Source organism: Eptesicus fuscus, chromosome 13 (assembly GCF_027574615.1).
Source record: "Eptesicus fuscus isolate TK198812 chromosome 13, DD_ASM_mEF_20220401, whole genome shotgun sequence".
NCBI lineage: Eukaryota > Metazoa > Chordata > Mammalia > Chiroptera > Vespertilionidae > Eptesicus > Eptesicus fuscus.
Genome location: NC_072485.1, coordinates 3,853,914 through 3,879,007, shown reverse-complemented (window position 1 = coordinate 3,879,007; position 25,094 = coordinate 3,853,914). Strand labels below are relative to the sequence as shown.

General features: G+C 49.6%; 1 pseudogene; it reads left to right on the top strand.

Annotated features, from left to right (window-relative positions):
- The first annotated feature begins 1,919 nt into the window (after positions 1-1,919).
- Positions 1,920-25,094, top strand: part of LOC129151113 (polypeptide N-acetylgalactosaminyltransferase 11-like) — a 186,830-nt pseudogene continuing 163,655 nt past the window's right edge.

The window sequence follows — 25,094 nt, the reverse complement described above, 5'->3', positions numbered from 1 at the left end:
CCCGAGCTGCCCCAAGCCGCGCCTGCCCACTAGGGCCTCCCAGCACCACCTCATGCTGGGTGCTCCCCACAAAGCACCCACCTGCGACTTCTCTCCCTTTGTTCTCGCCACAAGCCACAAGCTGAAGGGGTGAGAGGCAAGGGAGCACCTCCTGAGAATCCACAGCAGCATGGAGGTGAGAGGAGGGAGCCGGTATCATTGTTTCCCCATTTACACGTGGCAGGGCCTGACGGAGGCCGCACGGCAGTTTGGTGCCTGAGCTGAACCTGAGCCTCACGTCTCCCGACATCCATCCCCGCCTCCCTGGCTCCCTGGCTCTTCTTTCCTGTAAGCGGAGTTTCCCTTCTGTGGCCCGCGAGTGGGAAACTGCTCCAGGGGAAGGGGCCAGACCGCACCCAGGAGAAACTCACCTGTGTCTTGTGTCGGGCAACTTCAGCCCAATTCTCATCCACCTCCAGAGCCCGGAAGAGTGGCCAACACGGGGCGTTCCTGACGGAGCCACCAGCTTCCGGTTTCTGCATCAATGTGGCCCCCACCAATGCCTCCTGACTGCCCATCCTCTCCCAATGCAGATGTGCACAGACATCCCGGAACCGGCCTCCCCCCCCCCCCGGCCCCCCAGCGGTCTGCAGCGGGGTCTACGAGTGCCAGAAGGAAGACAGAAAGCTATCGGCTGGCAGCACACAGTGAGGAGGGCAGAGAGAGTGTCTCCTGGGCATCGAGTCAGCCTTTCCCAGAGCTTTGAGGGCTTGAGATGCCAGAAAGGCCCTCGGGAGGGCCATGGGGAGCTGGCCGAGCCCCCTGGGAAGGCCGGCAGCCAGGGAGAAGGCAGGGCAGGTGGGGCACGGGTGAGGATCAGTGTTAATGAGCCTAACGCTCACCGGCATCACCAGGCAGCAGGCGCTCTGCGCATTGTTGGAAGTAAGCTGGCAGGCTCAGCTGTCAGCTCCTCCAGCTTGAAAGGTCTGAAATGTTACGGAATTAGGCTGCGCTTGTGGCATTGCTCTTAGTGCAAAATGCTAACCATGGGCTCCCCTCCACAGCCTGGGCCTGTGTGTCGCAGGGCGCCGAGTGGGGGCCTGCAGACAGGCTGTGAGCGAGGCGGAGGAGCCAGGGCAAGAGCTAGCTTGGGGACCCAGAGTCTAGACTCTAATCCGAACCCCATTATTATCCCCATTTGGGATTCTCCTCTCAAATGGCTTAGGCACTATCCTTTGGCAGACAGCTTCTCAAGGTCATTGCAAAGGTGAGATCTGCCGGCCCACCCTGCAGTCTTCCTGTCTGGGAACATAGCCCCGCCAAGACCTGATCTGCAGCTTCAAGAATTCAAAATGTGCTCCCTCCACTCCCAGGCCCTCCTCCCACCACCACCAGCCCCTGTGCCCGGAGCGGAGCGAGGCGGCCGCAGACAGTCAGAAAATCTTATCTAGCCCTGGCCTGACATTTCAACAGCCCAAGACCTGGAGATAAAAGTTGTCAGGGAACAAAGTTCCTTTTCCCCTCCCTCATCTTTCTGGAGGCTTCCGAGGCGCCGTGTGGGCGCTGAGATGGTCCTGTCCCGCCTGTCCCTGCTGCTGCAGTGCCTACTTTTGGGGGGGAACCTTCACAATTGATGATTACAAAGAAGCAGTTTATCACCTGTGCTTTTATGATTGCAGCGACTAAGGGGAAAAGATGTCCTTTCAGATAAGCATTTGAAGGAGGGGGAGAAAGATTTTCAAAGCCTCCTTTGTTCTTCTGAAGAGCCGTGCATGGAGCTCTGGCAGGCAGCCCGGGAGAAAGGGGAATTTTAAAAACACTATCTGAGTTGGCTTCCAAGCTGCTGTAATCATCCTGTCATCAATTAGGGATGTTTCTTAACAAGGAGTGTGGGCTATTGTCTCATCCAGCCTCTCTCCCTAATTGGATGCAGACCTGTGATGGAGTCTGTGGAAAAGGGCCTCGTGCTGCAGAGCTTGTCCATCACCTTGGCCCCTGATGCCCAAGGTCAGCTCAGGCTGGGCTGCCGCTGCCTCTGGGGCACGGTGCTGGCAGGGAGATAAGGAAGGACCTTTCTGAGGCCCCTCAGTGCTGGCAGAGAGCATGGACTCAGAACTCAGAGAAGGGCAGGATGCCAGTCCATGCCGGGAGCTGAATTGGGAGAAGGGAGAAGATGGAGGGTCAGTTCTGTGGCCCCTGCCGTTCCAGTCCTGTCCAGCAGCAGCCTCATGTCCTTCCACTGGAGACTCAACCCCGCACCCAGCTCCTGACTGTGAGCCTCGTCAGGCACAGGGAGCTTTCAGGGCTTCCGTCCACAAAGGGCGGGTCTGAATTAGGTCGAGCTGCTGCAGACACAACAAACATTGTGCTCACGAAGCCTGTGAACCCGAGCCACAGCCTCGACACTGCCCACTCTCAAGAAATGACCGTCTTCCTTAGCAACGCAAACCTCCGGTCCCCCCGTTTGCACTGAGGAGAACTCCTCGGGGGAAATGAAGCTGGCTCTCCTGGGCTCCTAGGCATTTGGGGATGATGAAGGCTTGGGGCTCGGGATGCTCCCCACTTTTCCTTTCTATCCCAAGTGTAGTAGGAACATTTTCTTGATAGCCGAGAGTAAGCTGGAGTAGCTCAATGAGACTTTACCAAATGCTCAGGAGAAACAGAAGGAAGGAGACCCAAAGCAACACAAAATGGTCATCTGGTTCAGGACCTTCAGTTGGCTCATGTTCAACTCCAAGACCTCATGCAGGAGTTCCCTGCCGGTACTGAGATGGACCATGCTTGGCCCTCCCTGGAGGCCACTGTTCCCCAGCCCACCCAGGGTTCTGGAGGTTCATTTCCAAGCAAGTGAGGTGGGATTTACATTCCAACCTACTTGAGGCCTGCCTTCTGGTTTCTAGGTTCTAGGTTCAGAACCCACCTCTTGACTGGATAATTAAGGCAGGGAATATCCTCCTTAACAATATGTCCAGGAGGAAGCACATCTACCCACCTGACCAGGCCTCAGCATCATGAGCATATAAAATGCAGCCCATACAAGTGCAGTCCATGGGCAAGAAACATTCAAAGCAAAGGTCTAGCCTCCTAGCCCCGTGGTCAGCAAACTGCAGCTCGCGAGCCACATGCAGCTCATTGGCCCCTGAGTGTGGCTCTTCCACAAAATACCACGGCCTGGGTGAGTCTATTTTGAAGAAGTGGTGTTAGAAGAAGTTTAAGTTTAAAAAATTTGACTCTCAAAAGAAATTTCAATCATTGTACTGTTGATATTTGGCTCTGTTGACTAATGAATTTGCCGACCACTGTCCTAGCCTAAACAGGCCTCGCCCACTTGAAGACTTGGTCCTGAGCCTAGGTTTCCTGCCCACCACTCCAGCTCTCTGTGGCAATAACGCTGCGCCCTGCTTGGCCGGAGTCCTAATGCACTCCTGCTTGGCTCTGGCCAACTCCCTGCCCTGTGCATGGGTCTGGATGCAATTCCTTCGAACTCCTACTTGCCAGCAGGGTCCCTCCACTGATGAGATAGGTCATCCAAATCCACAATGAAAACACCCACCCGACTTCCTGCACTAGCAACTCCGGACCCCTGCCCAGCTCATTGCAGCCATTGACACCAACACGGAATAAGGCCTGAGGTCATTCCAAGTCTTCTTGGCCCCCACCAAGCGCCAGCCACATTGCTGAGTGAGATGATAATTATGGGGGAACCAGCTCTTCATTCTCCAAAATTCTCCTCAGGAAGGACATCCCATGTATTTCTGCAAAAGCAGACAAGTCCTCCAAGAGATCTGAAAGTGAACAGAAATGCCCTACATGAGGCAAGAATTTGCTGGATACTCTGAGAAGAGAAAAAAAAAAAAAAAAAATAGAGAAAAAGCTGGCAAGATGGCTGAAGGCTGTGTCTCACCAAGCAAACAGAAACATCTCTTCAATTTCCCCCTCCCCTGATCTTCAACAAGTCCACAAAAAACTCAGCAAATGCTGGGAGTGATTGGAGGGTATGAGGCAACCAGCGAAGGAGAAGATACAGACAGGCCTGGGCCTGGAGCGTCGGGCGCATGACAGAGTAAGTGAAGGAGCTCAGGAAATCACAGGTGCGTGTCACAGGCCACAGAACCGAGCTTCCAGTCAAGTTCAATCGCTCTAAGGATCAAGAGGTTTCAGCTCAGCCCTGTCCAGTTTGGCTCAGTGGATAGAGCGTCAGCCTGCGGACTCAAGGGTCCCAAGTTCGTTTCCGGTGAAGGGCATGTACCTTGGTTGCTGGCACATCCCCAGTAGGGGGTGTGCAGGAGGCAGCTGATCGATGTTTCTAACTCTCTATCCCTCTCCCTTCCTCTCTGTAAAATATCAATAAAATATATTGGGGGGGAAAAAAGAGGTTTCAGCTCATACCTTAGAGTATATTTATTGTAGCCACCATTTTAGAGTACCTACTAGATGGCAAATTTTGCTTAATTTGTTTTTTAACCTCATAATAACCCTGTGAGGTAGGGGAAACAGAGGGTCAGAGTGGTTAGGTAACTTCTCCAGGTCAGACAGCTGTTTTGTCAGAGCTGGCGTTGTGGCCAGCAGAGTCCAAAATTCATGCTCCTTCCACTATGATGAGTTGGACTCCCAAAGTCTCCTGGTTCCTTCCATCTTCATTTTGGTCTCTTCCAACCTCATCTGCTCCTGACAGCCCATGGGTCTATGGTGATATCAACTGAGTCAGACCACAGTCAGTCAGTCACTCAACAAACATTTTCAGAATCTTGCCATTTGCCAGGAATTGTGCAAGCGATTAAGAAATCAACACAGGTATCACACAATGACCAAGTGTTGGTGCCATGACAGGCGGGCATCTGTGGAGCTGAGGGACAGCACAGGGGTGCCCCATTCTGCTGCAGGGCAGGTGGTGGGTACAGGACACTGGAAGTGCTGGGAGATTCTTTGGCCAAAAATGGACCACACTCCTGATGACAAACAGCTGAGCCCAGAGGCCCCTAGAAGGTATGACTTCTTTTTCTTTTTTTCCACTTTACCCCTCTGCCAATCAGGAAATAATAAAAAGTATAGATCAGTGGTCGGCAAACTCATTAGTCAACAGACCCAAATATCAACAGTACAACAATTGAAATTTCTTTTGAGAGCCAAATTTTTTAAACTTAAACTTCTTCTAACGCCACTTCTTCAAAATAGACTCGCCCAGGCCGTGGTATTTTGTGGAAGAGCCACACTCAAGGGGCCAAAGAGCCGCATGTGGCTCTCGAGCCGCAGTTTGCCGACCACGGGTATAGATTACACAGGCTTAACCTTCCCTTGAAGGCAAGGAGAGACCGAGCTAACATTTTCTGAATACCTCCTATGTACCAGGCACCCTCCAGCCCTCACAAGTCCATTTTGCTAACGGAGTAACAGATGCACTGAGTACCTTAACCAGGTCGTGCAGCTGGGAAATGCAGAGCTGGGATTCACACCCAGCCCTGCCTGCTTCAAAGCCCAGGGATGAACTTTCCACTATACGCTACCTCTCGTCCTCCAGGCAGATGCTGCTGAGAGCCCACCTGAATCAGCTGGTCAAGCACATGTGTGCACAGCGTGTATCAAGTGCTGCATGGCACTGTGCCAATCTGCCCTTGCTGGGACGCTCCCCAAGTCAGCGGATATGAAATAATGAAATGTCTGAGGACTTGGATCCATGCTCTGCAGCTCTTCTACTCCAGAAGTTCCTCCCCCATGCTGCCTTGACTTCCTTCATCTCCACCTCCCCTTCCCAGGCAGGAAGTCTGAGCACCAGCCTCGGGAAAATGTCAGCCAGGCCCGGCCAAGCATATGCCTGTGTCATTGGCACCCGCAGGGAGCTCCAAGTCAGGAGATGGAAGAACCTGGTGCCAGGGGAGGGGCAGATGGCATCGCATCAGCCCATCGCTGCTCTGAGAACCCTCAAACCTACTCTTGGCTTCCTCTCTGAAACAGGGTTGCCCACGAGCCTTCATCCCCCATGCCCATGGCAATCTACCCAGCCTGCAATGCCAAGCCAACCATGAGCTGGGAGAGACACTACCACGGCTCGACTCCCTCTGCCACCTGCCTGTTGTCACTCTTCATCGAGCGTCGTTGGCCTTCCACAGGGCTGCGCTCCCGGGCTCCAGGCTTCCAATCTGCTCTCTGGGAGGCTGACGGAAGACGGGCAGGGCTGGGGAGGCCTCCCTTCCTCACTCCCACCAGCTCCTTGCCCAAGGCCTGGATGACAGAACAAGTGCAGGAACCCAGATGGTAATTGCTGCCATCTAATTATGCGTGCATACGATATCAGCCAAGAGCATTTGACTATCTCCTGCGGTCTCAGGCAGATCAAATGGAATGGCACACAGTTCGAGGATTACTCCAACAGGGTAATGGCTGACAAGACTGCCTGCTGCCACGGAGACAGCCACCAACAGGCTGTCTTCTCCCATTGGCACCCTAATTCTTCACCCGAGGGAAGAAGCACTGGGGCCTCAAGCCTTCCAGACCAGCAGGGGCTGGAGCCCACTAAGGCCCGTGGCTCTTGGCCTTCCCCTAACCCCATCCTGCCAGTCACAGTCTAGAAGTCACTAGGATAGAAGCAAAGGGTGTGTGTTTTCCAAAACTTGAGTCTCTGTGTTCATGGAGAATTCTGTTTATGTCAATGACCATGAAGAAGCCCCATTTCCTTCTGAGGCTACTGATCTGTCTCCCCTTTCCTACAGGGAAACTTCAACCCCGGAGGCACTCATTTGCAACAAATTGGGAACTTTTATTGCCTTTTCCTGGCCCAGTTTCCTGGAGGACAGGTATCCTGTTTGGCTTTATTTTCTTGCCGGAAGCTAAGATCCTTAGCACAGAGCTTTGGATACACTGAGGGCTCCATGCTTACCACCCTCAGGTTTACAGCTCTCCTCAGCTATTTTCTGGCTATTGACCATATGACAGGTACTGTGCTGGACACTGGGGAAGACATGCACAAACCACAGATGTGCCATGGGAAGGTCTCCATCTAACCCGCTATTTAGTTGAAAGATGAGTGAAAGGAAGAATCCCCAGGAAAGGAAAAGGCAAGTGGCAGCTGAAGGTGGTGTGAACCATTGCAACAAGAGGAGTTCAGGTGAAAAACAGCAGCAAGGACTTTCTAGGTTTCCTACATTTGCATTGTAAATATGCATTCATTGTGCCCACTGCATACGAAATATGAGACGTTCTCTGTTCTCAAGGAACACACAGGAAGCCGAGAGAATAAGACACGTATGTACAAGGACAGCACTGCTATCTGTACTCATCACCTGAGAAACAAGAGAATGGCACAGGGGAAGCCCTGCTGACAGCAGCAGTGAGGAGGCCTCCTGGGCGGTCAGGATTCAGCAGAGCAGAGCAAGTCCCAGAGCAGGACACAGAGGACAGGAAGGGGCTGGGAGCTGGCACTTACCTGGTCCTGGAGTGGGCTAGGTGCAGGGAGCTAACTCAGCTGAAGACAATGAATTTGAGACAGTCTGGTGAACAAAGCAGCTACCATGGGACATAGCTCTCTCCACTCCTGGCCCAGGATAAGAGTGCAAAGAAGCTGTAGAGGGAGTGACCCTTGGAAGGCCCATATTTAAGGACTGGGATTGAACTGAATCCTACAATGGAGATTGGTAGACACACTGGACAGGGCTCTAAGCTCGCTGCCGGGTCAGGTGCATAACCAAAGTCACCAGAACTGGCCCATGGCATTGACGGGCCAGCAAAAAGGATGTGGCGGTTCTCACCTGGGTCCCTTTGGAGCAGCCCCCTGATTCATTAATTCACTCTTGCCCTGGGCACAGGGTGTGGCTTTCCTTTAAGACTTAAAGTCTAAGTGAAGGGCTGGCTGTCCAGCTGTGGGCAGGATCAACAAGCAGCTGAACCCAGGAAAGATCTTTCTAGAGCAGGTAGAACCCAAGTTGAGCTCTAACAGACACCGAGAGAGGGCAGGGCTTTATCGGCAGAAGCATGGAGTAAGAAAAGACACTGAGGTGGGACTTTTATGACGTGCTTCTGGTCCAATTAGAAAATGTGTTCTACTGGACACATTTGAAGAGTAATGCTTGTTATATTTGAGGACATGGGTCAGGCTAGAATGTAAAGGGAGTTGAGTATCAGACTAGGGACATTGGGAATTCTTTTGGAGGAACTCTAGAGCTGAAAGAAGGTATAGATATGGTGGAGGTGGAAATGGAGGAGAAAGTAACAACCAGGTGGAGAGTTCCAGGTAGAAAGGAAAGAGATTGATTTAGGCAGTAAGTGTGTGTGTGTGTGTGTGTGTGTGTGTGTGTGTGTGTACGCACTGGTATGTATGTGCATGTGTGTGCATGCATGCATGGGTACATATGTGCATGTGTGTGTGCGTGTGTGCGTGCATGCATGGGTATCTGTGTGCATGTGTGTGTGTGTGTGTAGGACAAGGTGCTGGAGGAACAGAGCCATGCTTACATTGTGCTCGCTGAAGTCACCCCACACCTGGCTCTGGATCTGGGGCTCAGCTTTGGGATTAGATATGAGGTAAAAACAAGGCAACGCCAACTGCCACTCCCACTTTCACCTCCAGCGGCCCTTCTCCTTTCCCTCCATCTCCCTTCCTCTTTGCCTTCAACTAGGATGACTTCCCTGCTCCTCCCCAGCAGCATGACTGCCTTCCAGCCACAGGAAGCCATGTGTCAGCCTGTGGATCACCACAGAAGAGGTGACACCTCGTGGCTAATGAAGAGAGAAAGTGCATCAGGAGTGTTTAGGACAGATGACAACTGATCAGAGGTCTCCTCCTTGCCCAGATGCATTTTGTCAACTGATCACTCAGCAGACAAGAGAGGGAAGGAGCTCCAACCCCAGGGGGCTCTGGAGAGAGGGAGGCTATTTTGATGCAGGTGGCTTCACTCTGATCTCAGCCACACGGCCCACTGCTCCCCTGGTGGGTGGGACAGGCTCAACTTTGAAGCCCATCCGGGACAGGGTAGAGCTCCATTTCCCTGGAGAGCAATGAGAGCAGCAGGCTGTGATGTGCTCAGAAATTAAGTCCCCAAAAGCAGAGACGATGCTCTGGCAGGGCCACTGTGGCTCCTCCAGCCTGCACGGACTACATAGCCACGTGGCCTTGAAAAGAGACCAAATCTCTCTGAACGTCTGTCTTGTTATCTGCAAAACAAGGATAATTCTGCATTTTATTAAACCTAAGATACCATTGACTGTAAGACCCACCATTCTCTAAATTTACCACTAAGAAAGAAAGAAATGCTACCAAGTAAACTATGACATGCCATCAATTCTAAGACCTATCCTGCTGTCAGAGATGTTAAAATGAGAAAAAATGTCAGTGTGAAAATTTATGAAATATGATAATAGTAAATCTTACCGCACAAGGCTTTGGAGAGGATCAAGTGAGCTAATGAGCATCAATATGGGTTGCAAATTGTGAAACACTCACCACGTGTGGTGTGCTCATTAGATGGCGATGATGGGAAAGCTCTTGATTGCTCTGGAAGGTGAGTCTCAGGAGGGGAGGCATTCTAGTCTGTGGCCTTCATACCACACCCCCAGTGCCTCCAACAGTGCTGGGCTCATAGTTGGCTCTCAAAAAATATTTTTAATAAATGGATGATGAGTAATCATCTATAATAATAAAAGCATAACATGCAAATCAACGGAACAGCCGAACAGTGGAATGACCATCAGGATGACCACGCTGACACCCACTGGCGCCAGGCCAGCCAAGGCGGGTGCGATGTGATTGGTCGGGGCCGACCATTGCCCCATGATCGCCCTGCAGAGGGAGACCCAGGCAACCTGCCAATGGGGCGATCAGCCAGCGGGGGCTCCCAACAAGGCTTCCCTCTGCGGGGTGTGATTGATCACGGGGCTCCCAGACTGTGAGAGGGCTCAGGCCAGGCTGAGGGACCCCACCGCCCCCGGAGTGCACAAATTTCATGCTCTGGGCCTCTAGTTAAATATAACAGTCCCATGTCATGACAGGTGCATCTGTGCTACTCCCCTTGCTGACGCATGGGGTGCATGCAAAGTGAGGGCTTGGCAGGCTCAAGGCGGGGGCCTCCTGAGACGCTTCAGGCACTGCCTCCCACAGCTCAGTTCAGTTTTCATCAAAGAAGACTGGAATGCTCTCCCAGTGGACAGGGCAAGCACCCCCGTTCTGAACAACTCAAAACCTGGGAGCATTTAGGAAATGACAACTGCAGGAGAAACCGGGGCTAAGCCCTATGTGGAAGAGATGCACGTGCACTTCTTAGATTTCATATCCTAGGTGACTTCACCTGCATCACTCCAGGTCCAGCCCTAAAGAACTACCAATGGTTCCATTGCTGGAGCAAAAACTGCAAAGCTGGTAATGCAGGCAGCCAGGCTAGAGAGCTGGAACTGGCCTGGAGGGCTGGCGGTAAGGGCAGGCGACTGGCCTTTGGGCTGAAAGTGATGGGGACTGACGGGATCCAAGACAGCCTTTCACTGGTGCCTCTTGGAGCATTTCTCAGCCCCTCAGATAGGGTGGGCACATGAGTGGTTGTGATGCTTACACGTAAAGCTCACCTACTTAGTAGCTGTCATTGTTATTATTATTACTAGAGGCTGGTGCACAAAATTCATGCACGGTGTGTGTGTGTGTGTGTGTGTGTGTGTGTGTGTGTGTGTGTGTTCCTCAGCCCAGCCTGTACCCTCTCCAATCTGGGATCCCTCTCACAATCCAGGACTGCTGGCTCCCAACCACTCGTCTGCCTGCCTGCCTGATTGCCCCTAACTGCTTCTGCCTGCCAGCCCGATTGCCCCTAACTGGCCTCCCCTGCAGGCCTGGTCACCCCTAACTGCCCTCCCCTGACGACCTGGTTGCCCCTAACTGCCCTCCCCTGCAGGCCTGGTCCCCCGCAACTGCCCTCCCCTGCAGGCCTGGTTGCCCCTAACTTCCCTCCCCTGCAGGCCTGGTCCCTCCCAACTACCCTCCCCTGCTGGCCTGATGGCCCACAACTGCCCTTCCCTGCCAACCATCTTGTGGCAGCCATCTTGTGTCCACATGGGGGCGGCTATCTTTGACCACATGGGGGCAGCCATCTTGTGTGTTGGAGTGATGGTCAATTTGCATATTACCTCTTTATTAATAGGATTATGTCCAAAAGGCTCCTTGTCTGTGGAGAGATAATAAAACCATCTCTTAGGGTTGTTATAATGGTTCAATGAGACAACCTATGTAACATGTTAAGTATTGTGTTTGACACATAGTAGGTGTTCAAAAACATTAATTTCTTCTGTTTTTTTTTTTTTTTGTGCTTATCACATCCTGCCTTTTAGCATAATTACTTGTATGCTTGTCTCTCTTGTTCTTTATAAAGCAAGCATTGTGATTTATGCCCATTTAGCAGAGGCAGGATGGAATTGTGGTAGGAAAATGGGCTTTGGAGTCAGACAGAAAGACCTGGATTCAAATCCAGGCCCACCGCTTACTTGTCAGCCGGGTGACCTTAAATAAGTTGTTATATTCCATTTTCTCATCTGTAAATACTCATCTCCCAGGCAGAAGTGCCTGGCTCATAAAATATGATTTGTAATATTTGTTGAGTATGTGAATGAGAGAGAAGCTGCCCTGGGCATAGACGGGAATCCCAGTGGCCCAAGCTAACACCAGGTCATCCTTGACTTTTCTTCTCTTACCTCCTCACCTAATTAATCACAAAATTGTGGCCATGCTATCTCCATAGTACTTTTTAATCTGTCTGCTTCTCCTCCTCCCTATTGCCTTCATATTGACCTCTTAATCCAGGCCACCAGCATTTCTAGGCTGAATTCCTGCAGGAGCCATCTATCTACACAGCCTTCTGCAGCAGACACTATTGGTTGCCTACCCAGCCTTTTGTTCAGGTGTCCACCTCTCTTCTACATGGCACAAAGGTAAGTCTGGATTCACCAAAGCCAGTCATGGTAAACACATTCCTCTGTCAGTGATTCATTTAGGTAGGGCATCAGACCCAACCTTGGCCAATGGGAATAAGAGGAAATCTGTTGGGGCGGGGGGGGGGGGGGAGGGGGCGGTTTCAATGAAAGATTTCCTTGCTGATAGAGATTCACAGGAAGAGACATTGCATCTTTTTCCACCTCAGGCTATGCTGTCTGTGTGGGAAGCTACCTTGCATGGTAAGGAGTCATGGCCAACAGGCTGAGGACCACAGAGCAGAAAGATGGAAAGAACCTGGGCTCTCAATGGCGTCATAGAGGTGCCAGTCTAACCAAGCCTGAACATTCCCTGTGGCTGTACTTCTCCCCATGTGAGATGAGTATTTCCCTTATTGTCAGAGTCAGTTTAGTCTGGGTTCTCTATGACTTGCAGCATTCTAACTGATACATCTTCCCACCTCCAGTCTCACTTCTCTCAAATCATTCTCCACAACCGCACACTAGAGAAAGCTGGTGGCAAATCTGGACACATGGTCTTCTATGGCTTCTCTTTGACATCAATTTCAAGTCCAAATGTCTCAGAATGACCTACGGTGCCCTTCATGTCCAGCCTCTGCTCCCTCCACAGCCCTACATCCTTTTACTGCAATCTCCTGGGCCCTCTTGACCCCTCTTACCCCTAACAATGCTATAATCTACTCTCAACCAACTGGGCAAGCCATTGAAGCTTTCATCCTTAATATCCTCACCTATAAAGCAGGGATAATGACAGTATCTTCCTCATAGAATTCCTGTGCACATGAAATGAGTTAATATATATAAAGGACTGGTACTCAGATTCATCTGAAAGTGCTACATAAACATTGCTGTCATTATTATTTCCTGAAATATGTACTTCTCTAGTCTCATCTAGCCCCCTCCACTGGCTGAAGGAGGAAGACAGGGCCCCAGGATGGCAGAGTCACAGGACAAAGGAGCCTGGGCCCCTGAACCAGCACAGAGAAAACCCGCCCACAGACGTGTTGAGCACATATGCAAAACAGACCCTAGTATAATCTGCTCAGTGGTTACAGCAGCTTGCACTCCCCTAACTAGCAGACTCCCCTTCCATGTGCCCCGACTGTCCTATGACAATCCCTTTTCCAGTAATTACCTTGCTGTGTGGCCGTTGTCAATGTACATCCTCCTTCTCCCTCCCTAACTACCTGGTAGAAGCAAAACCAAGTCAAGTTCACCTTTGAATGCTTTTACAAGTTGAACTGTGCCCCTCAGAAAGATATGTTGAAGTCACAACTCCCAGTACCTCAAAATGTGACCTTCTCTGGAACCAGGTCGTTGTTGATGTCAGGAGCATACAGGAGCAGAGTGGCCCGAGTCCAGAATGACTACTGTCCTTCGAAGAAGAGAGGGATTTGGACACAGACATGCACAGAGGGGAGACGATGTGAAAATGCAGAAAGCGGGGGAGAAGGCCAAGGGATGAGGGCAGAGGCAGAGGCTAGGGTGATGCAGCGGCACGCCAAGGCGCCCCGAGGACTGTGGCCACCTCCAGAGCCAGAAGGCAAGGGAGGATTCTGTGGAGGCTCAGGGAGCAAACTCCTGCCAACACCTGGATTTTGGACTTCCAGCCTCCATAATGAGAGAATACATTTCCATCACATTAAGCCACCCAGTGTGCGGTATATCTGTTATGGCAGCCCCAGGAAACCAACACAAGTACTGATTCTTATAATAGTATCAACCAGCATTGGAACTTGGTCAATATATTTGGAAAGAAGAGAGGAAGGAGGAAAGGAGAAAAGAAGGAAGAAAATAAAACTCCCTTTGCCCTGAGTGGCGTCCTTCTCCACAGTTCCTGGGGTTGGGGGCTCTGTGTGGGGAAGGAAAGACTTCTTCCCGCGGATGTTATGAACACGTAGTTGATGCGTTCTCCTCAGAGAAGGAGCGTGGAGTTGAGGAAACACTTCCCTCAGGTAACCAGCTGACAACATAATACGAGGCTATAAAGCTAGAGAATCCCCATGGCCTCATGAGCTTGGAGAGAGAACGAAACACTTTTAAAAATGAGTGATCAGCGGCAGCACTGTGTAATTCCTCTAAAGTGTCTTCTAGGCACCCGTGCTCAAGAAATAGACAGTGCATCTGGTGTGGGCGCCGCTTGGTGGGAGCCACGGTGAAGAATAGGGTGGTGCTCACAGGTGCCAGGCGGTGGGCTCTGGACCTTTCCAGAGTTGTCTGGCCTCGGGGGTGGGGGCTGTCGAAGAGCTGGGAGCTGCACTGAGTGCCCCTGTAGGGAAGCTGTGGGGGCGGGGGGTGGCCAGGGGGCAGCAGAGCTGCATGGTGGGCTCGCTGACCTCTGGGGAGCAGGGAAAGGACAACCCCCCCGGCCAGCGTGATACGCAGCCGCTGATGATCACTGCTGGGAGATGTGGGGATGGCATTACTTGCCTATTGCTGCTGTGGCAACGCCACACGTTCAGTATGCTACCGCTCTGGGGTCGGAAGCTCAGAATGGGTTTCACTGGGCTGACATCGAGGTGTCAGCCGACCTGCATTCCCTTCTGGAAGTTCAAGGGGAGAATTCATTCCCAGGCTTTTCCATCTTCCAGATGCTGTTGCTTTCCTTGGTTCTCCTCCTTCGAAGCCAGCAACACTGGCTGAGTCCTCCTGCCACCATCTCTCGGGGTCGCCCTCCTCTGCCTCCTCCTTCCACCTTTAAGGGTCCTGGTGATTACATTGGCCCACTTGACTAATCTAGGATAATTCCCTGTTTTTCTTTATTGATTTCTTTGTGTGTGTGTGTGTGTGTGAGAGAGAGAGAGAGAGAGAGAGACAGAGAGACAGAGAGAGAGAGAGATTTGTTTTTGTTGTTCTACTTATTTATGCATTCCTCGGTTCATTCTCGTATGTGTCCTGACCGGGGATCCAACCCACAGCCTTGGCATATTGGGACAAAGCTCTAACCAACTCTAATCTCCCTGTTTTAAAGGCAGCCAATTAGCAGCCTTATTTCCATGTGCAATTTTAATTCCTCTTGCCATAGAAGTTAACACATTCACAAGTTCCAGGGATTAAGAGGGTGGGCATTTTTGCTGGTCTGTGGGGAGCATTATTCTGACCACCACAGTCTGCCCTCTGATCCCCAAAGATACAAGTTCATTCTGTAAGCAAAACACAAATCCATGCACCCCACTTCTGGTGCCAATGTCTATATTAGGGTTCAACACGAGAAGCAGAACCAGTAGGCGGTATATACTAAGAATCTTGTTGCAAGGAATTGGCTTACATCCGGCATGGGGAATGTCCGGCCCCCAGGAAATCATTTGGTCTGGTCCTGCCAGGTGGGACTCAAAATTCAGTAAGTCTAGGAGCTTTTTTCATAGCGACACATATTTATATTAAGAGAATTATATTAAGAGAATGATGTTATAAATATCCAGATGGCCCATGGCAGGAAAAAGGTTCCCCACCCCTGGCTTACATGAGGGTGGGGGCAGGCTTGGCAAGTCTGGAATGGCAGGGCAGGCTGGAACTCTAGGGCTCGGGCTGAAGCTGCAGTCCGAGGGGATTGCCTCCTCCCCAGGGAAGCCTCGGCTCTGCCTTTAAGTGCTTTTCAACTGATTGAATCAGGACTGCCCAGACCATCTAGGATAGCCTCCCCGACTTCCAGCCACCTGATTATGGATTGTAATCACACCCACAAACACCTTCGCAGTGGCACCTCTATTGCGTCTGAGTGACTGGGACTGTAGCATCGTGGACCATCACACAGACGTCGGGCTCACTAAGGACACAGTGCGTCCCTTCAGCTGCTGACTCAGCTCCCTGACCCTCAGCACGCACGGCGCTTCCTCGGGAAGGTCCTCTTTGTGGAGGTGAGTGGCCTGGGAGCCCTGGATGCTCATTCCACCGCTCTGCGCCTCTGTTCTCTGATGGGGGTGCCTTAGAACAAAGGCCGGGTTTTGTACCTCTATTTCCATCTAGCAGGGCCGAGTTACTGTTCTTGTACTGCAGATACTCAGGAAATGTCGGTTGGAAGAATTTTGCCTTTGTTCAATAAATATTCTCCTCTGCTTCTAATCTGCCAGCCCACTTCAACAGCTACCAGTTGGACTGCGTTTCCAGCTATTAGTTCAGATGTTGGTACAACTTGCAACTATCCCAGCATCATATACGGCAGCAGTAGGATAAAGGCAAGTCGCTCCAGGGATGGGAGTGAGTCAGTGATGGTGAAACACATGAGTAGATTAGAGGCATCGGCCATGGCATTTCTTTGTGGAGACACTTTTAAACGAAGAGAGCCCATTCTGCTTGTATTAGGGTGAATATTAACTTGTTTAGAGACAAATAACCGCAGACTGGCCTAACAGGTGGGGAGTTCTCAGTCCTGAGTGTTTCAGATCTTCGGGAAATCCAAGATGGGCTTGGTACCTGTTAGGATCGCTGAAGGAGGAACACAGGAGGCCAAAAGGGGTAAAGAATTATGCATTTATTAGGTCATCTGGGAAACCAGATGGGCTGAGCCTCAAAATGGCACCAGCACCCACAGATGGGGAGTCAGAGGTTTTAGAGGACTTTAGGAGGGCTTTTTCTGGGCGGAGAATTCTCTGGGCGGGTCCTGAGGGGAAAGAGAATGGTCTTAGCAAGTGCTAAGCCAAAGGGAATGTCTGCTGTGAAGTGGTCTAAAGGTCAGTTTCCACAGGAAGGAGTGTCCATTCAATTATTCGATCAGACCTAACAGTACCAACGACATAGAGAAAAGTCTGACAGTCCAGCTTTGGAAAACATGTCCTTACCCCTTATTTTATAGAGACTCAGAGAAGAAGAGTGATTTTCTCAAAGTCACACAGCCAGCCATGGGCATACAGATCTGCAATTGGAAGCCAGGGCCTGTGATTCTGATGCACTTTTCACTTTTGACTCTGCTATCATGGCAACCTCAGTGATGTCATATCCCAGGATACTCATAACTCAATCTATGCACCTAGAAGGCTTATTTTCCCAAAGTTCACTTATACATTCACTGGTAGAAAATCCAAAAAGTGACTTAGAAATGGCTTTGACATCTTTCTCGTCAATGATTTCCAAAGGCATGTCCAATAAACATCCATTCTGAATAAAAACAACCTGTTACTTCAGAAAAGTTCCCTTTCCATTCCTTTCAACTAAATTACCTCCCCCACTTCTATCCAATCGGAAATGCTGGAACCCTCTCTGTTTTCCGAATCATTGGATACTTGTGATTCACTGGCTTTAGCAATCTCATAAAAACAAGCCCAACTGAAAGTGTTTACTTTACATATAACTGGATCGTGAGCAAGAATAAGTCATGGATGTAATCGTATTTATTTTGTTTCCCACTGTCCCTTCATGGTTTATGCAACAGTGGAAATTTTCCCTTTTCCCATGGTTATAATCTTGGTCTGGGCTTGTTCCATAGCTTGGTGGCTGTGATGAGCAAAGTTCTAAGATGGCCCCAATACTGCTACCCTTTGGTGCACACATCCTCTTTCTTGTGTGGCCAGAACCTGGAAATATGATAGGTAGTTACTTCCTTGAGTATGTTACACTCCACAAAGAAAAAATAGACGCATGCCCAGTAGAGCTGGAGGAAATCAGGGAATGTGGTTGCTGTCAGTCACACCTGGGGACGCAGATTGTTGGCCAGAATGGGCGTAGCCACTGCAAGGGCGTGAAGATTTGTGATAACTTGAAGTTAACTCCCTGAACAGAGACGTTCACTATCTCGGTTCCTCTTGGCACGCTTGACTCCTGGCTCACGCTTGGCTCCCTGGCCTTCTCCCGTGTAACCCACTGCCATGAGGACCCACACACACAGTGGACGAATGAGCTGAGGCTGAACTGGACCAGCTGCAACATGGAACTGAAACTCTGGATTTTGCCTCTGCTTCAGGCTTTACCCCAGCTACACTTCTATGACTAGACTAAGGGAAATGGGACTTTGGAAACCCAGGAATTTAACTCCTCACAAATAAAAATCACTGTTCTTTTGTGAGAGACTCAGAAAATTACTTTTCTCAAGATATGGTAAGGACTCCGCCCCCAGCAGCACCCAGCAGGGAAGAGGACGCCCCACTCTCTCTGATAACTCTACCAGCACTTGAAGTTGCAAACACAATCTCAGTTCAAAATTGTGAATATTTGGTAACTCTCAATTTGATTTGTTGTCGCATCTTTTCCCCACTCCTGCAGGAACCTGCTGCCTCTGAGATGCTTGCACTGGGAAGGGAGCAAGGTCCTCTTCTGTGGTCCAGCAAAGGCACCCCTTGTCAGCAACACAGGCTCTGAGTCCTTCTCATGCCAATCAGAATGCCTCTTGTGTGGTAGGCAGTTGGACAGACGTGAGCAGAGCAAAGACAATGTGCCAGGTACAGAAGGTCACCATAGCGGAAAGCCCGGGTGCCTAGCAACAGGCAAAACTAGGACACCAAGGACCTGGCCCCTAGGGTAAAGTTTCCTCCCCTGGGGTTTGAATCCCCTGAGCTTTCAAATCATTGGCCATGCAGTTTAGACCCCCTGACCTTTCCTCCCTAGAGATAACTTCTAGGCCTCAGTTATATTTCAGCTCCAAGCCCAGAAAAGCAGCAAAACCAGACAAGCAAGGCCAGGGCTGCTCTCAGCACCAGTGACATTTACTAATAACCTCCTTTCCCCCACCACCATCACCTCCTGCTCCATCTCTCCACCCTCCCAGCCCGCCCTGGGCTGACCAATCAGTGGAGACCACGACCCTGAAAGGACCCACCTAGACAGCTGATGAATATTCTTAGTCCTCCCCTGGGACCTCCCCTAAGCTCTCCACCCTCAAGAGCTTTTAGCACTGGAGGTCCCAATGTGCCCTCCTTCTTGGGAGCATACCAGGGCCTTCCCCTTCTCCCTCCCCCACAACCCGACCCCCAGTGCAGGGTACCTCCTGAGCCCATTTCTTCTACTGCGCACTTCTTCTAACTCTGTAATTTACTAAATAAGTTTTCTCTTATATTTTGAGTCTTGGCTCTGAATTCTTTCCCAGGCAGAACTCAAGTAACGAGGCTGCTGAATCAAGATCCGGTCTGAGGCCCTGGTCTAACACCTTGTCACCATCACTCGCAGGTCAGGGGCCCTCACAGCCGCCCTGGCCCTTCTTGGGAAGGGTAAACACTGTTCTCATGCCTGCCCTTGCTGAAATGGGAGGATACCAAGAGGCTGGGGACCCTTCAGGCCTAGACACCTCCCACCTCTGTTCCCACATGCTGTGGTGCACTACTGTGGACACAAGGCTGTGCTGCGCTCCGGGGAGCCCGGCAGTCACCCCTCTTCTTGAGGACTCCCCTCAGGCCAGTCTTGGCTCTGTCAACACTGCAGTCTGGGCCAGTTAATGGAATACCAAGCCCCTTCTCAGGGACCCACCTGTTTTTAATCAAAAACCCCCAATTCTTCCTCCTCCACTCCACCTTCCCGCCTGCTTGAAATCCTATCCTTTGGGGCCTGAGAATGAGACTGTTCTCCACAGTCAGGTTTATGATATAAAATCTGGGCTCAGAGCCCTCTGGCTTTGGCTTTTGATATTTAAAGCCAAGCTTTTGAAATTCAAAAATACCCTTTTTTCTCTCAAGCACCTTGCCCTTAGAATTGAAATCCATGGCTCTCAATACAGTTGCCTCTACAATAGATTTACAAAAGGCTACTTAAGAGCTCAAAAGCCAGGAAGGGATGCTTTGTTCTCTCTGTATGGTCCCTACCCCAGGGCCAGGCAAGGAGAAAGTCCTGCTGCTATTCACAGGCGAGGTGAAGAAGGAGAGGGTTAAAGGAATTGGAAAGGCACCAAGTTTAATATCAAAACTTTACTGTAAGACATTTATAAAGTGCTGAGGTATGTTTCCCCCGAGGCTCAGCAAGGTGTGGTTTTCATGACTCGTTCTCACCAAAGTATTAGGAAACCTTTATAAATACAGACTGTGCCTGAATGATGATGGTTTGACTTGGCCATTACCAGACTTTAGGATGGTGCAAAAGCAATAATACATTCTGTAGAAACCACATTTCAAATTTTGAATTTTGATCTTTTTCCAGGCTAGTGATTCTGTTGTGGAGCGGATGCGAGTGAATGACCACTGGAGCCCAGACCAAATTAAAATTTAGGGAGCCTTTATTAGCCGGCCGGCCGGGCGACCCGGCGACTGCTCTGCCATCCTCCACGCAAGGAGACGAGAGAGCAGCAGCGACCCTTTGTGTAGGACCGTTTTTAAGCACATTAACCACATCCGGTTTTTGCAGAACAAGTAACCCAAGACAAAACAGTTTTTCCCAAGCAACGTCAGGATCATGCCAATGATGACCATGTTATTCACAGGGTCATCCTGTTCTCCAGAAAGCTGACAGTGTTCTATGAAAGAAGGCCTACATGCTGGGAAGGGGCCATGAGATCATATCTCAAGGCCTGGCCTAGTGTCAGCACTGACAATTCTATCTGGAGCATAGTCCACAGCCTCTCTGGAAGCATGCTCAAAAATTCCCACTCTCTAACAATACATGGTACAATACTCTCTTGTGAGGCTGCTGTAGGCAGTTAGACAGACTTGAGAAGAGCAAGGATGATGGGCCAGGTACAGGTCATCAGAGTGGAAAGCCCAGATGCCTAGCAATGGACAACCCATTGTAGGGTGGGACCTTGCCCCCAGGGTGACTTCTCCTCTCCTAGAATAACCCTGGTCATGAGTGCTAGGGTCACCGAAGGAAGAACACACAGGCCAAAAGTAGTAAGGGATTATACATTTACTAGAGGCCCGGTGCATGAAAATTCATGCCCTGGAGAGGGGGTCCCTCAGCCCAGCTTGCCCCTCTCACAGTCCAGGAGCCCTCAAGGGCAGGAGGCGACCTAGCAATCAGGGGAAGGTTGCCTGAGCCTCAGCCGGCCCTGGTTGCCTGAGTCTCGGGTGGCCCTGGGCGGCTGGGCAGCTGCTATCTGAGGCTTGCCTGCTCGTCAGGCCGTCCCTGGGTGACTGGGGGGCTGAGAGGACTGGGCACCGCCATCTTGAGGCTGTGGGTGCTGCAATCTTTGAGGGCGGGGCAGTCAATTAGCATATTCCCTCCCTATTGGCTGTGGGCACTGCCATGTTTGAGGGTGTGGCAGTCAATTAGCATATTCCCTCCTTATTGGCTGTGGGTGCCACCATCTTTGCAATGGCATGAGGGTCAATTAGCATATACCTTCTTTATTAGATAGGCCTAGAGGCCCAGTGCATGAAATTCATGCATGAGAAGGGGGTCCCCTCAGCTCAACCTGCACTCTCTCCAATCTGGGACCCCTCAGGACCTCTGGTTCCTAACCAATCACCTGCCTGCCGGCCTGATCCCCCTAACTTCTCTCCCCTGCCAGCCTGATCACCTCTAACCTCCTCTGCCTTGGCCCCACCAACATGGCTTTGACCAGAAGGACGTCCTGAAGGTCGTCCAGAAGATGTTCAGCCTATTAGCATATTCTGATGGGTGCCGCCATCTTTGAGGGTGGGCAGTCAATTAGCATATTGTGCTTTATCTCATATTACCCTTTTATTAGTATAGATGCCGCCTTGACCTAAAAATGCAGGTTGTTCCCAGGTGTTCCTATCATGGAAAGGGAGCCTGAAGTAGCATCCTGGGTTCTGGCCAGTGCTTATGTGCTTGTGCTTTATCTCAGCAGATGTGATTCCTAGAAGAAGACTCTTGGATGTACCTTGAACATTTCTATAGAATTGTCAAATCATCCTCTAAAAATGTTGAACAACTTTAAACTCCCACCAGCAACCATGCATGTGCCCTCCGTCCCACTTTGATGCCAATATCATTGATTTCTCCCTAGAAGCTTCCCTCCCATCAGTCAGGACTGCTTGGTACTTGAGCGAACCTCATTGTTCAGCTTGGGACTTGATTTCCCGAGATAGAATTATGGAGGAGGAAAAATAGTTTTCCTCTACCTTTCTGAGTTCTTAGTGGAGGTCCTTATAATGAAAGACAGATCACCAAGAGAAAAACAAAAGTTCATTAACATGTGTACCTCATGTATATGTGGGAGATCCCAGGGAAAAATGAGTAACTCCCCAAGGTGACTTAGAATGCAGATTTAAATACCTTCTTCCTAGGGAAAGGGGACGGGAGATGTAGGCCTCTTAGAGGAGAGTAAATGATTTTTAGGAAAGATGAATGGGGGTGGGGGGACAGTTTGTAACAAAGTTTGGGTGTGATGTCAATTTCTACTCTCCTGTCCTGTGACAGGAGTCAGTCTTCTCTGCATGAGGACACTTCTCCCGTCATCAGGGGACATATGACATTTAAGCTCCTTTTGGGGGGTCTGATTTTAGGCAGATCAGGAGACTTCAGTGAAAGACTCTGCATGCATTTGCTATTTTTCAAGCATCTGCAGCTCAAGATCATCAGATGTTCACCAACTGGGAAATGTATAAACAAGATGGTATATCCATACAACGAAATACTACTCAGTAATAAAAATGAATGAATAGGGGTCAATGGGGGAAATAGGGGGGTATCTGTAATACTTTCAACAATAAAAACAATGAAAAAAAACACCTAATGAACCATTTGACCCTATGGATGAATCAATTATGCTGAGTGAAGGACACTAGATAAATGAAGAATACATACTATATGACTGTATGTACATAAAATTATAAGAATGCTATGATAAAACACTCATTAAAGTGGGTATAAAAAGAAAGTACCTCAACATACTAAAGGCCATCTATGACAAACCATCAGCTAACATTATACTCAACAGTGAAAAACTGAAAGATTTTTCCTAAGATCAGGAAGAAGGTAAGGATGTCCACTCTCACCACTCTTATTCAACACTAGTGGCCCGGTGCATGAACTCGTGCACATTGAAAGGAAATTAATCAGAAGAAATATTTTAATATCACTATTTACCCTTTCGCTATAATAGAAGTGTCAACCAAATTCATGATTGACAATGACAGATCGAAACACACACGTGCAGTTGGCACAAGTGAGAGCTTTATATGTATCATGCATGCGCAAGTCAACTTAGCCTTTCATAGATATAGAATAAACTTGCTTAATTAGACCTGCTTTCTGATGTAGCTAAACTTTTTCCAGCCCAGTGAAGCACCCCAACTTCTCTTTCAGGTAACACAGCAACACAGCAGTAAATATCAACATGAAGCAGATTATTATTGTAGATCACACAGGTAGAACAGTGTTTGACTATATTCCGTGCAGTGAGAAAACCTGAAGTCATTTTCAAGGTCCACCATTTCTTACTTCTTTTCAGTAAGGTCAAGTTTCTAAACTTTCTAAATCTCCATTTTCCAGCTAATGAAAAGAAAATAGGATTCTACTGAGTCTCCTATCTACCAACTCCAGGACTTCTGTGAGGATCAAATGAGGCATGGGAAAACACTTCACAGACATTTGGTTAAAGTGAAAATGTTTCCACCTGACTATAAAGCAAGTCATGTTCCTGGAGAAACTGCAAGGAGGCTAGTCACTAGGAAAAGGAAGCCCGGCATTGCTACGTGACGTCATTATCCGGCACCCACAGCTACTGTTTCTGGGCTGGGCTGTGGGCCGCATTTTGCGCCACAGGGTCTTGGCAGCATTGGCTGCAATTTAGTGGGCTGTGGCTCCGGGATGGTGGCAGAGCCTGGCTCCTACTTGGGGGAAGCCAAGTGTTGTTTTGTGGGTGCCAGGTCTGTGATGCCATTTCTCTGTAAATGGCCAGTGTGTGTCACGGCAGCTCCTGCATTGAGCGTCTGCCCCCTGGTGGTCAGTGTGCATCATAGCAACTGGTCAGATGGTCAAAGGGACACTTAGCATATTAGTCTTTTATATATATAGATAGTACTAAGATTAGCCAGACCAATCAGGGAAGAAAAGAAATAAAAGGCATCCAAATTGGGAATGAAGACATAAAACTGAACTATTTATAGATAACACTAGAGGTCCAGTGCATGATTGAATCATGCATGTGTAGGGTCCCCTACACGCTTTCGCTTTTCGCAGTGGAGCTGGGTGCCTGTCCGCTGGTGCCGGAGCAGACAGGCACCCAGCTCCCCCACTTTTGATGGTCCGCGGCCGCTGAGGGGGGCTACCCTGCTGTTGAGAGGCGCAGGGGGCGGGACTCCTGCCCCTGCGCCTCTCAACGGCCGCTGAGGGGGGCTGCCGCGGACACCTGGCTACCCTGCCATTGAGAGGCGCAGCTGGGTGTCCGCGGCAGGCCTCCTCAGCGGCTGCGGGTCTGGCCGTTGAGAGGCACAGGGGGCGGGATTCCCGCCCCCTGCGCCTCTCAACAGCAGGGTAGCCCCCCTCAGTGGCAGTGGATCTGTGCCTCTCAATGGCCGGATAGGCCACCCTGAGTCCCGCCCCCCAGCCTCCTGCCACCCAATCGTGGGCGTACCGGAGTGATGGTAATTTACATGTTACTCTATTATTAGGTAGGATGATTGTATATATTAAAAAATTCATAAGGAATCCACCAAAAGACTATTAGAAACAATAAACAAATACAGTAAAGTTGCAGAACAGAAAATCAATATATAAAAATTGGTGCCATTCCTATATACTAACAAAAACAATCAGAAAAAAGAAATGACAAAAACAACCCATTTACAATCAACAAAAAGAATACAATACCTAGGAAAAAAACTTAACAAAGGAGGTGATGGGCCTGTACACTGAAAATGTTGAAAGAAGACACAAAGAAATGGAAAAATATTGCACATTCATGGATTGGAAGAATTAATATTGTTAAAATGGTCATATTACCTAAAACATATGAAGATTTAATTCAATCCTTATCAAAGTCTTAATAGAATTTTCCACAGAAATAGAACAAAAAGCCGCTCCAAGTTGTATGGAACCACAAAAGACCCTGAATCAACAAATCAATCCTGAGAAGAAGAAGAAGAAGAAGAAGAAGAAGAAGAAGAAGAAGAAGAAGAAGAAGAAGAAGAAGGAAAAGAAAAGCCAGAGGTATTACACTCCCTGACTTCAAACTATACTACAAAGCTAAAGTAACCAAAACAGTGTGGTATTGGCAGAAGAATAGATACACAGAATAGTACATGGAACAGAATTGAGAGCCAAGAAACAAGCTCATACAACTAAGCCCATACAACTAAAAAAAGCCAAAAATATACAATGGAGAAAGGAAATCTCTTCAATAAATTGTGTTGTGAAAACTAGAAAGCCACATGCAAAAG